General features: G+C 36.8%; 2 pseudogenes; one reads left to right on the top strand and one right to left on the bottom strand.

Moving 5' to 3' along the window:
• Window positions 1-329: 329 nt before the first annotated feature.
• On the top strand, window positions 330-949 carry LOC105237152 (annotated as a pseudogene).
• An 8,833-nt stretch (window positions 950-9,782) lies between these two features.
• On the bottom strand, window positions 9,783-10,093 carry LOC117802227 (annotated as a pseudogene).
• Window positions 10,094-10,277: the final 184 nt, after the last annotated feature.

Below are 10,277 nucleotides of genomic sequence, written 5' to 3' on the forward strand. Positions count from 1 at the left end.
TACATGTTGCATTTACATAAAATTTTTAATTTTGTGTAATGTCATTTGAAACTGTTTCATCAAAAAGGTCAACTACAAGCTTGTGGAATGTGAACTTTCTTTTTCTTTTTTCTAAAGATTTTATTTATTTATTTGAGAGAAAGTGAGTGAGAGAGAGCATGAGCTGGGGAGGGATGGGCAGTGGGAAAGGGAGAAACAGACTCCCCACTGAGCAGGGAGTCTGATGTGGGGTTCAATCCCAAGACCCTGGGATCATGACTGAGCCGAAGGCAGACACTTACCTGACTGAGCTACCCAGATGCCTCGTTGACTTTTCATCTAATATATAAATCATCACTGCCTCCCTCAGATTTGATGGAGCCCTGACACAATTCCAGATCAAGCTGGTGTCCTATCCCCACATTCACTTCCCCCTGCTCACATATTCCTGTCATCTCTGCTGAAAAAGCCTACCATGAAAGCTGTTTGTAACCGAGATCACTAATGCATGCTTTGAGCCAGTCAACCAGATGGTGAAATGTGACTCTCGCCATGGTAAATACATGGCTTGCTGCCTGTTGTACTGTCGTGATGTGGTTCCCAAAGATGTCAGTGCTGCCATTGCTACCATCAAAACCAAGTACAGCATTCAGTTTATGGACTGGTACCCCACTAGCTTCAAAGTTGGCATTAATTACCAGCCTCCCACTGTGGTATCTGGTGGAGACCTGGCCAAAGTACAGCAAGCTGAGTGCATGCTGAACACCACCTCAGCCATTGCTGAGGCCTGGGCTCACCTGGACCATAAGTTTGACCTGTATATGCCAGGTGTGCCTTTTTTCACTTGTATGTGGTTAAGGGAATGGAGGAAGAGTTTTCTGAGACCTGGGAGGACATGGCTATCCTTGAGAAGGACCATGAGGAGGTTGGTGTGGATTCTGTTGAAGAGCACGAAGAAGGAGAGGAGTAGTAATTACTATTTCTTTCAGCCTTGCAGCATGTCACAGTTAGAACTTTAGTTTTAACACTAGCTAACAGACATTAAAGCTTTCTGGTTAGATTGTCTTCATCACACATGAGTGGGGGGAGGGGCAAAGGGAGAGTGTTAGAGAATCCTCAAGCACACTCCCAGCTGAGTATGGAGCTTGACGTGGGGCTTGATCCCAGGACCCTGAGATCATGACCGAGGCATGAGCCAAATCAAGAGTTGGCCACTTAACTGACTGAGCCACCCAGGCACCCCTAGATTATCTTCACTTCTAACTGTGATCGTGTCTTACTTTTCCATGTGTACATGTAAGATTTTTCCATAATTTTCTCAAAGTAAAGGCTTTAAGAAAAAAAAAAAAACAACTGTGGGTACTTTGATTGAGTCACATAGACATCTTTGAGTTGCATTAGCCTGGAGGAGCTTCCAGATATTGCCTATGATAACAGAAAAACTTGTATGTCAGTGTATATATGTACAGTGTATATATGTGGTCTAAAATGGGAGTTCATATCTTGGTTCCAAAAACACTGTGTATCACTGGATAAGAAAGATAATTCTGATTGTGCATTCTTTGCTCTTTGATTGCTAGTAATACAAACTATCACCATCCAATTTAGGCATTTTTTTGAAAGTTAACTTTTTCTAAAGTGATCAGTAAATTTTGTCTAGGATTTTCGTAGAAGAGTTGTGGGAAAATGGGCCAAAACATTTAAACTGAAGAGAAAGATATACAGAATCCATAGACAGTTGTATTCTGGACTCCCACTGTCTTAGTTGTTCTTAAACAAATCTATTTAAAATTGAAAAATACTGATTAACAGGTGAGAATAAAATATATCCATGTAGGAAGTCAGAACCTGATTTTCTGTTTTTCCAAAAGCAGGAGAATAATAATATTCTTCATTATTCCTACATAAATTATAATTCTTCTAATCAGTTCACTGTAGCATGTTTCTGGAAGGGGACCTGAGCAAAGAGTGTGAATAGGTAGGTATGTTTTCCCATCTCCTGCCTATCGTACAGCAAGCACATAGTATTAAGATTCTTTGACTAGTCATCATCATTTTGATGTGATACAAGCATGGGGGCTAGTGGTGAATGTCTGTGAGACATTCTTGCATGTCCTGAAAGGTAGTAGATGGTTTTCCCCTGTGTCCAAAGAATGTAACTAGAGAATGATGAATCACTGACTTTTTTCCTTCTTGGCCTTTTTATTTTCATCATCAGGAGAAGATATATTGATATCTAGCTAAATGTGAAGCTAGTCTGACGTGGCATTACTAACTTCTTAGAATTCAATTTTATAAAACTTTTTCTGTACTTATGAAATACCAAATAATTAGAAAACTAAAAAGGATGTTTCACTCAGCCTTACTTTCCATTTTGCAGAAAGAAAATCCTTCCTCCAGGCCAAAATGTAAAACAAAATTTCTTTTCTGAAGTAATGACTTCAGTCAGTAATCAGGCATTCTCGTGAATCACTCCTCTGAATGTTTACCATACCTAATCTTGAGAGATTCAAAGTTCTGGGTGTAGCATAATGCTCTTCACTCTCTTGACAAAAGATGGTGCCCTGAATCCTGCAGTGAGCTCCCTGATGTTGTGGGTAATAATAAGTCAGCAGTGATTGCTGCCCAAGGTCTTTAGGCATAACCTATGCTTCCTACTACTGCATGGAGAAAGTGCTGAAAGAGAGCAATGAAGGGATGGTTGTGTATGTTGCATCAGAAAAGGCAGTGCTCAAATGACTTGAATTTTCTTTCATTCTTGAATCTCTCCTTTAAAAATAATTCACATGGCCATGTGGTAGATTTAATTCACTTTCCTTTTTAAGTTGCATTTTCTCCTTTCAGTTTCAAAGGCTGTAATATCACTTTCCTTAGAGCTAGGAATAAGAAAAAGGCCTTCAGATTTTGATGTCTGCTCTCAGATTAGGCTTTATGCTTAGATTCAGAGAAGCATCTGTCTTTACTGACTCACACCTCTTTATGCTTGATCATGTGGGAAGTTTTTTCTGATGTGTGGGGACCTTTTCCTGGATTTTCCTTTGGATGAAGCTGTGTTTATGTTGGCTATTCACTAAATGTATCACTTAAGCCTGTTTATTTAGTCAAGTAACTCAAATATAGCTATTTAATACTGAGGGATAGGAAAGGGGTTAAACTTTCTAGGCTCATCGAACAGTACACTGGCAGACCAAGTCTATTATCCTTTGAGGTTTTTATGTCTGTTCTCTCTTAAGTGACTAATGGGTCTTTTTTCTTGTCAGTCAGACCCTTGGTCAAGTGGCAGCACTGTTGAGAATCATTTTACCAAAAAGTTAACCATGTGGCAGAGCTCTACGTGGTGTTTTCATAATAGATTACCATTATAACACCCTAAACTGTCAGGTGTGACATATTAATGAATTTATAATTAAATTATACAATAGTACTTAATATCTCTTTTACTGGGAATCTACAGTCACAAATCCTTCTGGAAATAATTTTATTGAATTTATAAGAAATGTAATTGTTAAAGGGAAAAGTTAAGGTTTTTCTACTCTAAAGAGTGAGAACTAGGATCAATATTCCCTAAGGACACTTACATTATGACTTGAAATTTCAAGTGATAGGTTATTATATCGCATCCTAATTTGTAAAGGGATTCAAGTAGATTTAACAAACCCAAAACATTATAAAATAACTACCCAAGTTCTTTTTTCCATTCAAAATTCTTGTTCTTATAAATAATATTTAAGAATATTCATAGTATTGCATGGTGCACTGGGTGTTATATGCAACTGATAAATCATCGAACTTTACATCAAAAACCGGGGATGTACTGTATGGTGACTAACATAATATAATAAAAAATTATTATAAAAAAAGAATATTCATAGTAAACTTGTCTTAAAAATATCTGTGTTTCTGTTGTTAGGTAAATCATAGAGTTTTTTTCCCCTTACTGAACTTACAGGTAAACAATTAAGACTAAGCAAAATGTACCAGAATGAAAAGCAAAGGCCCTTCAGAAGAAAACTGTTTGCCCAAGCCCCCCTGGGATGCTGATATGATGCCTGGAGCTGTAGCAGCCATCCTGCAATCATGCAGTAAACATGACAATGAAAAGCCAGTATGGCGAGGCTGTCAGTGGAAAGATGGAACAAGCCTGGGTCTTTGGAGATGTCGTTGAGCTCTAAGTACATCCGCTCTGGACTGCCTGTGTCAAGACCTCTGGTGGGGGGAGCCTGGGTGGCGCAGTCGTCAAGCGTCTGCCTTCAGCTCAGGGTGTGATCCCAGCGTTCTGGGATCGAGTCCCACGTCAGGCTCCTCTGCTAGGAGACTGCTTCTTCCTCTCCCACTCCCCCTGCTTGTGTTCCCTCTCTCACTGGCTGTGTCTGTCAAATAAATAAATAAAATCTTAAAAAAAAAAAAGACTAAGCAAAATGTAAAGCAACCATTATAGAGCACAAGCTTTTCCAGTTTCATTAATCTAAATGCTCATAAATAGAAGGACTTAAATTACAAATATCGAAGATATACTGTGATCTGAATGAAACTTCCCTCAACAGCAATATTCTATCTTAATTATTAGTAAGTACATATAGTGGGATATAAACTTGTAGTTTTTAGTTTCTTATTACTGTGCCTGACAAAATAAATGCCCAGTAAAGTTAGCTACACTAATTGTTCATATTTTTAGATACTTATTATGATGCCTGCATGCTTTGAAATTCTGCTGCTTACTCTTCATTGCTAAAAATGGGTGAAAACAATTAGATATGATGGGATAGGTTCAGGGTTATGTCTCTGGGTTAATGTCCTAGTGTTCATATGGCCAGTAATTTCTAATTTGAAAAATGTGGGGCTCTATGATTTTGACTACCTAGTAACTATCTGGTAACTATCTGCTAACACTACTATCTTGTGGTGTCAGCCAGTGTACCAACAGAAAACAGATTGCATATTCAAACTGCATACTATTTAGAGAAGTGTTTTTATAGAGGCTGTTGACAAAGGTTTATGTGAGGAAAACCATGGGGGAAATGTGGTAATCTAGAAATAGTACCAGCCCCTCACTGTTACTATCTGTAGGAATAAAGACAGGAGGAAGCAGTATGGAACTCAGAAAGAGAGAGGGTTTGTAAATAAATATGGCCTCTTTGGGAAGAGCAATGACCTTTATGGGGGAACATAACAGCCAAGGTTGACCTCTTAGGGAGGGAGACAATAGAATAAAGACCTTGACCTATTTATGTCCTTCCCATTTCTTGCCTGGGCTTTCCAGTGGCCAAACCCAATAGAAGCCAAAGAGTGAGTGAGGTCAGTTGAGCCAATGCCCAAAATTAGACTCCTTGGTCAGAGAGCAAAATGGAGAGTGGTGTAGATCTGGTGGGACATAGCGATATTATTACAACATGAATTGAAGGAGATGAAATAGAATGCAAGAATTTCTTTGTTCAAACAATTTCAACTTTAAAGAGAACAGATGACGAGCCTATAGTTAGTCTACCTTTTCTTTGTGTGAAATTAGGAGCAGGCTAACATGCTCTTGTTCTGCTTTTTTGACCCCTAAATCCTCTATTTATTTTTTATTCACTGGGCTGTGTTATGTCTTGGTGACCTTGAACATTCCCATTCTAAATGGAAACAAAACAAAACAAAACCCTTGATCTTCACAATCTGGAAGCTTGAATTGTGGTCTCCTTTTAAAATGCATAAGCACAATTATGTTAAAACTTGGGCAACTCTGCAAGTTTCATTTTTTAATTGGATTGTTTTTTCATTTTTAGTATTGAGCTATTTAAATTCTTCATGTATTTTGGGTATTAACCCCTTACTGTATATATCATTTGAAAATATCTTCTTCCATTCAGTAGGTTGCCTTTTTGTTTTGTTGATGATTTCCTTTGCTAAAGCTTTTTATTTTGGTAGAGTCCCAGGAATTTATTTTTGCTTTTGTTTTCCTTGCCTTAGGAGACATATCCAGACAAATGTTGCTATGACTGATGTCCAAGAGGCAATAGCCAAGATATGGAAACAATCTAAATGTCCATCATTAGAGGAATGGATAAAGATTTGATATATATATACTATATATATATATCCAATAAAATGTTACTCAGCCATAAAAAAGAATGAGATCTTGCCATTTGTGACAACATGGATGGACCTAGAGGGTATTATGCTAAGTGAAATAAGTCAGACAGAGAAAGATAAATACCTTATGATTTTACTTATATGTGGAATCTAAAAAACAAGCAAAACAAATAAACAAAACAAAACAGAAACAGACTCATAAATACAGAGAACAAACTGGTGGTTGCCAGAGGGGAGAGGGGGTAGGAAGATGGGTGAAATAATGGAGTGGGATTAAGAAATACAAACTTCCACTTATAAAATTAGGTCATGGGGATGAAAAGTACAGCATAGAGAATATAGTCAGTAATATTTTAATAACGTCATATGGTGACAGATGAAAACTGTACTTATTGTGGTGAACATTGTGTGTACTGTATAGAATTATTAAACCATGTACACAGGAAACTAATATTGTATGTCAACGATACTTCAATAATAAACATTTTTTAAAAAGAAAAAAACTTGGGTAACTCATTTTTTATGATTTATACATGTGTGAAACTTGCCTACAGGAAGGCTTTGCAAATTAATGTCTATTTTAGAAAGTTCAGAGAAATTGCTACCTGATAAAAAAAAATAAAAGGTCAACATTTGGTAAAGTGGTGTGTTACCTAACCAGATCAAAGTCAGAAAGGATAAAAAAATATACTGGCCCATTTATTTATTTATTTATTTATTTATTTATTTATTTATTTGCCTCTGGTAGTAAATACTTCCAATTGAGAGACCCAAGTGTCTTAATTTATTTTGTGTCAAATTTTGAGCCTCCTCTCTAAGTCTTAATTTGTATTATTTGGTGAAAAGTAATTGATCCACTCAACAAATATGGATTGGGTGCCTGCTGTTTGTTAGGCATTCTGCTTTTTCCTTGGTATACCAGTAATGACCTTCTGATTTAGGGAAAGAGTAAACCAGGAAACACACCAATGAAAATGTAAGTAGACATTGTGATGGGAACTATGAAGAGGATTAGTCTGTGTGACCATAATAATGGCAGAATGAGAGGTAAGGACTATGTGGTGTGGGTGCTCAGGAAAGGTGTTTCAGAGGGAATGACCATCATCTGAGCTTTGTAGGATAAGTAGGAATGGTCAGGAAGAGAGATGGGTGAGGATTTAAGTGGAGGGAGAGTAGTATATGGGAAGACCCTGAGGTGGGACAGGTATATTCAAGGAATGGAAACAAGGCCAGTATGTCCAGAGCAGAATGAACAAGAGAACAGAGTAGGCTGAAGTGAACTTGGAGACGTGGGCAGGGGCCAGATCCTGCAGGGTGATACACTTCGAGTTAAGTGGTTTACAGTTTGCTCTAAGTGCTTAAACAGACATTGCAGGACTTTAATTAGTGACATGGCCTGATTTGACTTAAGGTAAAAATCCTCTATGACTACAATATGAAGTGTATAGAGAAAGACTGGAAACAAAAACAATCAGGAGGCTATTGTAGAAATCCAGGTGGTGGTAGATTGCCAATAGGAATGGAGAGGAAGACATGGCTTCAAAATTGGCTTCAGAATTGGAATTTATATGAATTAATGATATATTAGTTGTGGAGATTGAAGAAGAGTAGAACCAGTGGTCTGTATTGCCTGAATCACCATTCACTTTATTTAGGCTTGATCAACTATATGAAACTGCATGACTATTTTATGCTTCTGTGTTTTTTCCATTTACTATTTGCAAATCAGCTTTTCAACTGATAGATTTTTTTTTCTTTACTAGGTTCATAATTCTTGCCAGAGAGATTGGAGGAAAATTTGGGGAGCATTTCTTTATCATGATCCAGTGTTCCTTTGTTTTTTTCAGCTACCATAAGAAACCCTAAGCTTCTCACTAAGTAAGTGTAGGTTTCATTTTGGACAGAATGGTTATTATGTATTGAATGAATTGTATACTACCTATATAGTCTGAAGTGTTTCAGGTTATTTCTATAACATTTATATCCTTCAGATAAATTTATTGCCTTATCTTTGAAACTTCAGAGACTATAACTTCTCTAAATTTTTTTTTGAACATATATTTCTTGGAAGACAGAAGGAAGACCTCTTCCCCAAAGGAAAATCAAGATCTCCCACAGCCAGGTAGGAAACCGTGTAGGAAAATTTCCAAAAATTCTCAAGTGTCATCGGAAGTGATACTGTTTTCATTTTTCTTTGTCCTTATCCAAGAAGTAAAGCCACAGGAAATAACTGGATACAGCCATTGACCTCGAGGTTTCTTAACATTGTTCCACCCCCTAGATGGTGATCATAAGAACAACAAAGCCATATTATTTGGATATTGAGTATTGTTTTGTACCAGACTTGGCTTTTCAACAACCACGATAATAGCAACAATGACAACAATTCCCTTAATTCTTAACAACCTTATGAAGAAGGTACTGTTACTGTCCTCCATTTTAAAATGAAGAAATGAGGCATAGAGAGGTTAAGGGACTTGCCCAGAATCCATGGCTATGAAGTGATGGTGCTAGGATTCAAACTCATATAGTTTAAATCCTAAACCCATGTGCTTAAGGATAAATTTTTAGACCTGAGGAAATATTTTTGCTTAAAATGTCTAAATTATTGGTAACTGGCTCCAATTTTTGCTTAAATAATCTGCATATTTATTATTTAAGGTGGCTATAATCAGTATAACAGTATTGGAAACAGGCAGACAAAATTATGAAAAAAAATTTATTTCTGAAATAAAGTCTGACCTATGTCTCAGATTTCTTAGACTACTTGCACATAAATCAATCATGAAGTTAGACTTGGTAAGCTTAATATAGAAGAAGTATAGAGGTTTTTATATTTTCCTTTAAAGTTATCTATATTCCAATCATTATGTATCCATTAATTTGGATATTCTTTCTCTTCAGTGCTCTATAAAGAGAGAGACAATGAGAAGCACATGTGTTCTGTAAAACATGATGTTTATTTTGATCGTTTTCACTTATGTGCTGCACTAAATATTTTAAGGATAAAGCCATATTTGCCTATTAGAGGAATTTAATTAACGTATATCACAACTGAAAAGTGGTTCAATTAATCTTCATAGAATTCAGCATATTTTTTTTTCTGCAAGTACACAAAATTTCCATTTTATTGTAGTTTTCTAGCACACTAGCCCAAATACATTTCTCTACAACTACTCCAGCATAACTCCTCTGGAATTATTTCAGTCATCCTTAACATGTGACTTTGCCAAATACTTTGAATCTAAAATAAACATATAAAATTTTAATTATTAATTTTTAGATGAATGGGGTAAGAAAGTCATCAGGTGAATGGTTGGGACTGTTAATTTCCAACATGAAACTCTGTTGAAGTGTTTCTTCTTTTTTTAATTAATTTTTTTTTAAGATTTTATTTATTTATGTGAGAGAGATAGAGACAGCCAGCGAGAGAGGGAACACAAGCAGAGGGAGTGGGAGAGGAAGAAGCAGGCTCATAGTGGAGGAGCCTGATGTGGGGCTCGATCCCACAACACCGGGATCACGCCCTGAGCCGAAGGCAGACGCTTAACCGCTGTGCCACCCAGGCGCCCCAGAAGTGTTTCTTCTGATACAGTAGTTATAAATTAGAATTTTCAAAAAACAAGGGCAGAACAAAAAGTACAATAAAAGAAACTTCTGCAGCTTAAGCCTCCCATAGTCCTAAACCTCTGAGAGAAGCAAGGCAAAGCACCTTTCCAGCAATATAAGTGGGTTTCCAGTATTTTCATGTAGTTGAGCTTTCAGAGATAGACACTCACGACATATCATTAAATATCATCTTGGCTCTGGTTGTATTAATTATGCTGGAAGAGTTTGATACCCATCCAAGTCCGAAGGTGGAAGAACACATAAACTGGTATAGTAATGGGCAAGAGCAGGCTGTGAAAGCACAGGCTGGTTGTGCTAGTGCAGCCCTGTGGAAGAAATTTTTCTTCTACACTCCTGCTAGAGAGACCAACGGAATAAGGACAGTCAACGTAGGAAGAGACAGAAACATTGTTCTCCCCCACTTATTACCTGCCACTCTTTTAAAAAGGTAAGTGGTATTAAGAAAATTTAGTTGTGTGTTGCTGTTTTTTTTTTTTTTTTAAATAATTAATTTTATTTTATTATATTATGTTAATCATCATACAGTACATCCCCTGATTCTGATGTAAAGTTTGATGCTTCATTAGTTGCGTATAACNATGCTTCATTAGTTGCTT

This window comes from Ailuropoda melanoleuca, chromosome 5 (assembly GCF_002007445.2).
Source record: "Ailuropoda melanoleuca isolate Jingjing chromosome 5, ASM200744v2, whole genome shotgun sequence".
NCBI classification, from domain to species: domain Eukaryota; kingdom Metazoa; phylum Chordata; class Mammalia; order Carnivora; family Ursidae; genus Ailuropoda; species Ailuropoda melanoleuca.